Genomic DNA, 6,000 nt, shown 5'->3' on the forward strand with positions numbered 1-6,000 from the left:
CTTGCTGCTGTAGCTGCTGCTGCTGGTGCACATTTCTTTCAGGTGGCCGGGTGTTAGTGGGACATCCTTATCTGGGCGTTGATCGGATCTTAATTTACAGCCCAGTCCCAAATAAACTAGTTTTCACTGTCGTCACCTCTTCTCTCTTCTCTCTCCGTTTCTGTCTCTCTCTCTCGTTCTCCTCCCCATCGTTGCCATGCTCGCAGCTCTTGGCTCTCTCAGCTCTCTTTCATATAATATTGTCCATGAATATAGATTATGTTGCTTTGGCAGTGCTTGGCTTTTATGTGCGTACCAAAATATATGTATACCTCTCTCAGGAAAAAGAAATCAAGGAGGAAGGAAGAGAAGAGGCATTATTATATATACCTACCCGGTGGCTTCGGGAGAGAGAGAGAGGCGGTAATTGCCAATTAGCGGGGCGGATATTTAATTGCTATTGAAAGCAGAAAGGTAGGGGCCAGAGGTGGTCTCGCTCGTTCAGTCTCTCTCTCTCTCTCTCAGTGAGTAGAATAATGGCCAAGAGAGGACCTTCGCACTATACTTTCGTGTACATCCTCTTAATAAATTTTATCGCAACGAGCTGCTGCTGCTGCTGCTGCTGAAAAGAGAGGCGACTTTTTTATGCGACTCTGCGTGTTGGTTTTTGCTTGACTCTTTTTTTCGGGTGCTTATTGGGTGAAAGAAAGAGGCGTAAAAGATTCTTTGTGCTGTTTGTATATGTTGCTGCTGCTGCTGTTGCTGATGCTGGCCTGCAATATGAGAGACGTTTCGCCTTCTTGGGCTCGTTTCAGTGGATTACAAATAGAGAATATTCTTTTTTTCTTTTTCTTCTTCCTCCTTTATTAAGCCTGATGGCTCATTCGCTGCGGATTATTTCACGGCTCGGCTCATTTGTTTTCTTACCCAACGACGTTTTTTTTCGGACTCATTAAGGATGATGCGACGACCAACCTTTCCTCTGAGATTCTCTCTATACAGGCACGGTATCGCTCTTGCAAAACTTCTCATCTCGAATTTATAAATTGCGTTGCGTCTTATATACCGTAACATCTCGTGTGGTAAGATATTAAAAAATTCCCATGTGCCAGCTCGATGCGTATATTTGTATTGACGGCACTGTCAATCTCGACAAACGAGTTCATTAAACGATTATTACGTTTACTCAAAGAATCAATAAGGTTGAGAAAAGTCTACGACGAGATTCCGCACTTGCGCATTTATCTATTATTTCAAAGTTGCCACTTGCAGATTTGTAGATAAAAGTGCTTGCCATCTAGTGCTGGAAGCTAACTTTAATTTGGATCGAATATTCGTACAATATTTTCATAAAATTTTTTGTATAAAGTAATGTAACTAATTGGCCTAATGCAACTGCAACGCAACTAATGCAACAATATTGTTCGTTCTACTTTAGAGAATGAAAAAAAAACGGTTATTTATAGTTGATTGCCAAAGCTCGAATTGACCCAAGCTGCACGCGCGCAGTCACTGTTGGAGAATCACTTGCTGCAATTGTGTGGTATATAGGCAAAGCTCGCACAGTGACCCCCCTCTTTGTACATATCTCCAAATGCAAATTCACTCCGAAACAGTTCCCTTTCTGGTGGCCTCTCTGTGCACTGCGCGCTGCTATATACACACGCTATTATACAGAGTAATTAAATCGAATGCGCCTCTTGCCTCAGCGTGCAGTATGTATACACCTATAGTATACGCTTATAATATATACGCAAATGTGACGCGCGAACGTAGCCAAGTTATCCTCTAATTAAACGAGCTGCTATATTGTACTGCCGCTTCTTTGGCCTGCTGCTGCTGCTGCTGCTGCTGCTGTTGCCTGTGTATCTCTCGCTTCTCTGCGCGCCTTGTTTATATCGTGTAGCCCATACATATACCTGCCATGGTAGCGGGACTAGCACACGCGCAACTCTGTGTGTATGTGTGTGTATAATAAATCGATCCTGGTTTTTCGTGACAATTGTTGCGAGCGTGCTCCGCGCGTGCTTGCATATCTGTCAATTATACAGCGCAGCTCGTATCCCTTCGCGTGAAGAAAAAAAAACCGACGAAGAAGAGGAAATAGGTCGACGACAATATCGCGCGCACACTCAATGATATATCTTCCGCTTATAAAAAAAGTACGTATTTGCTTAGTCAATCGCTGCTGCTGCTGCTCACGCTCGTCCGTTTATCTCGCGTTTCGGGCAATTTATCAAGTCGAATCACGGTGGCGCACTATAACCAGGATTGAGTCAGACTTTCGTCTTGTATTTGTGTGAATATGTGTGTGTATGTATAGCTAGTTGGCGACGAGTTTTCACACCGATTTGTCGTTTATATCGGAGAGCTGTGTGTGCGCGACGAGCGAGAATCGAGTATAATTCATCGGCCGAGAGAGCGTATAAAACATACACATACGATATGTGTGTACAATACGGTGTACACAGGTAAACGGGTGCGCGCGCGAGCGGGCTTATAAATTAATTGGCGATCTGATAAACGATCTCATACGATCTTGTATCGATCGGTGTTTTGCAAGCAGTTTCCTTATAAATATATATTCTCAGAGATACACGAGAGAACGGCTAAGTGAGAGAGAGAGAGAGCTGCTGCTGCTCAGAGCTAAATTCGCAATTACGCGCGCAAAAAATCTCATTACCCATACGGAACGTCTCTCTGGCGGACTCGCGATAAGCTCGAGCCAGAGGTTCTGTATATGTATACAGTACGATATATAAAGACAGATATAACACGAGATAAGTGGCGATGCGCGTGCGTGCGACGAAGCGTACGGTGGACGGTATATAAGAAACAACGCAAAAAAAGTAAAGAAAAATGAATGAACGAAAAAATAAAATAAAATAAAAAAATATAAAAAATGCGTGAGAAAAAAAGTTCAGAGCGGATAATACAATGCTTCGCGATGACCAAAAAAAGCTCGCGAAGGAGAGCGCGCTAAGATAACCCGCGTGGATGTGTGTGTGTATTTATAAAACGCGCGTGGTCGAGAGCAGCTCGCTCTCGAGGTTCACTGCAAGTCTCGAAAAACGCGCGCGTTCGCATTGTAATTCGAAATGTGAAGGTATGTTAAAATGGCAAGCGAGCGAGAAAGAAGGTAAGAAAGAACGAGAGAGAGAGAGAGAGAGAACCGCTCCTTCTATAGCGAGGCCTCGGTAGAGCGCGCGCAAACGAGATTCCAGCGATTCCACGATCCGTATAAGATTAATCCCTATATTGCCCGAGCGACTACTCGGCCTTTCTCGACGAGCTGCGCGCGAGCTTTTATAATACTTTGTACCTTGTATAAATATTAGCGCGCATAAACTTTTCCTCGTGGATGAAAAACAAAATAATAGCTATAACGATGACAAAAAAGCTCGGCGATAACGAGAGGAAGAAAAAAAACGAGGAAACAAAAATGACCGGAGCGAGGAAATAATTTCATCGAATGATTAATCTATGAGGCGTAGTAAGCGAGTTTACGTTGCGTGCGCTCCTCTCTCCTCTATGTATCTAAAACTCATCGATCATCGTTCGCTTTGGCAAATTCAAAATTGATAGTTCCTATCCGGTGTGCGGATGTTTATCAAAACGTCCCGATGTATAGGCGTACTGATGAGTTTGGCCATTAGAAAAGGGCACGAGTCTTTGATTATTTAATCGTCGAACGATTGCGCGTGCATAGAGTAGGCATGGGAGAGCGTATTAGCTGTCTTTATCGGTAAAAACAAAGTACGATTCGCGACGATGAGTGCATGAATGTATAATAGACAGATATATAGGTTGCAGTGCACTGAACAAGACTCGCGGCCTCCCATGAAGTGATCCTCTTTTCCAACTCTCTTTCTCTCTCTCTTTGCTGTAAGAGAGACAGTTACTCGTCGACCGGTTTACCCTCTCCCGCCGTCGCCGCAATGGTGCGAAAAGATTGTCTCTCTCTCTCTTTCTCTTTCTCTACCTATGCGCACCTTCTTTCTTCACACTTAGTCTTACCTATATATGTATTCCGTCACGTACGCGTGTGCACTCGGCTAATTGGCGATTTTCGCCATCGCGCACATAGCTCTCTATATACAGTCGGAAGCTGCACCGACGGATCTTGATATTTGCCGCCTGCGCTGCTGCCGTCGCCGCCGCCACCACCGACGACGACGAGCTAGTTCCCGCGGTTTTTCGCGCTAGCAGTTTATACTCTGAACTCTCGGCTACCGAGCGTTTCATATATATAGAAAATAAACTCGTACGGTATATAGGTACCTGCAACTGTCGTTGCCTAGAAGGATATTTTCCGCGAAAGTCGATTATAAGCCTCGCTCAGGATTGCGCCGAACGTATCATATGTGTGTCTGCGTGTGTGTATATGAACTCATACTCGTACATGTATTTCTTACAAATGGGCAAATACACGGCACATTCACGTGTGCGAGAGAAGAGTAGCGTTAGTACATACGATCTCGCGAGCAAAGCTCTCGAGCCAACGACGATCGACACGGCTGATATCTCCTCGCGCAGCGCAGTTGTGGCACTGCCAGAGACGTGAGAATATAAGAGAGAATCTGCCGTTAACGAGCGGCCCTTTTAATCTCTCTCCCTCTTTCTCGTCTCGTCCGTGTCCGCGATGCGCTCCGAAGTTCACACCTTTTGGAATCGAGATCTTCAATTTATACCTCTCTATATATGAGCCTCGAGTACACTCACACGCTGCACAGTGCAAATGCGCAGCACAGATCGCTGCAGGCGCCTAGATCGCGCGCACTTGATTATTTACAAAGCTGGAAAGATACGACTTGTAGATCGTGATTTGAAACGCGTGCCCGCGCTGCGCTGCCTTCGCCTTCCCCCGCTGACTTACGCCGTCGTCGAGTTTTCCGCGCGGCCGCAACGACGATCGTCGAGCTTATAAATTCCAATGACTCGATTCGAATTTCTCGGCTTTTAAATCTCCGCTTGACTAATTGCGCTCGCCGTGCCTTCTCGTCGTCGTCGCTTCCTTTCCTTTTACCCGACGGGTGGAGTTGCTGCCGCTGGCAAGTTGCTAATGAAAATTGCTCAATCTAATCGTCTCTTCGCTCGTATAAGCGTCGCTCGACGCCGCACCACCACCGTTCGCTGCTGCCGTGCCAGTTCGTTGCGCAATCGAATAGCTGAATAAATCGACTCCGGGATAACTCAATCAATTTTATCCTATCGAATAATTAGTCGCACGAGAAAATGTCATTTTCACTGCGCATACGCGTGCAAAGCGAGATAAAGACGTATAAGCGCGCTTGTTGACACAATTGTCGAGACGACTTTGAATATCGTATACATGATTTTATAAATATGCATTCGATTTTAATAAATCAAAATTAAAAGACATGGTAATTTTTTTATGTTCCAGGTTAACCCGCTATTATAACTTATGAAGTGCAAAACGAAAAGAGCGAGCGAACGAGGAGAAAAAAAAGTGAAATATATTGTGATCATCGGCATGAAAACAACGTTGATACCTGCCAACTGTCGCGCGCGCGACGCAATTGACGATGCAGACAGTGTATTACGATAATAATACGAAAATCCTACCTCTCGCATGAAAAAACGTCTCTTTTCTCGTATGTAGCGCGAGAGTCGCGCAACGTGCGTCGCGATTACGAGACACGAGCTATAATATATATTATATATATATATATACAGACTGAAGATTACACTATACAATATTACAATTTAAATGCGTGGTAAATGCGGACGAATAAATGAGTGAGAGATAAATAAATTAAGTCAACGCGACTCGTTAGATGAAAGAAGAAAAAATTTTTGATTTTAAATAATTATTAAAATGCAAAGAGTATCCGTCGGATGAAGTAAATTTTTATTATTTCGTTCCTTTTATGCGCGAAAGATAGAGAGAGATTTTACTTTATTGTATTGTTTTTAAAGTCACTGAATTTATTCACTGTAATAATAACTTAATAAAATACATATTTATGGGCAACGTGCAAAGCGGAGCTGTAAAACGCA

At 43.9% G+C, this 6,000-nt stretch overlaps 1 protein-coding gene across 1 annotated transcript in view; it reads left to right on the forward strand.

Annotated features, from left to right (window-relative positions):
- Positions 1–5,800, forward strand: part of LOC106649595 (homeobox protein caupolican-like) — a 49,831-nt gene extending 44,031 nt beyond the window's left edge. Inside the window, exon 7 of the mRNA XM_014367064.2 lies at positions 5,384–5,800. The gene's annotated coding sequence lies outside the window, so the exon portion shown is untranslated. The remainder of the gene's footprint in view (positions 1–5,383) is intronic.
- Positions 5,801–6,000: the final 200 nt, after the last annotated feature.

The sequence above is a fragment of the Trichogramma pretiosum genome, unplaced genomic scaffold (assembly GCF_000599845.2).
Source record: "Trichogramma pretiosum strain Unisexual culture from Peru unplaced genomic scaffold, Tpre_2.0 scaffold43, whole genome shotgun sequence".
NCBI classification, from domain to species: Eukaryota; Metazoa; Arthropoda; class Insecta; order Hymenoptera; family Trichogrammatidae; genus Trichogramma; species Trichogramma pretiosum.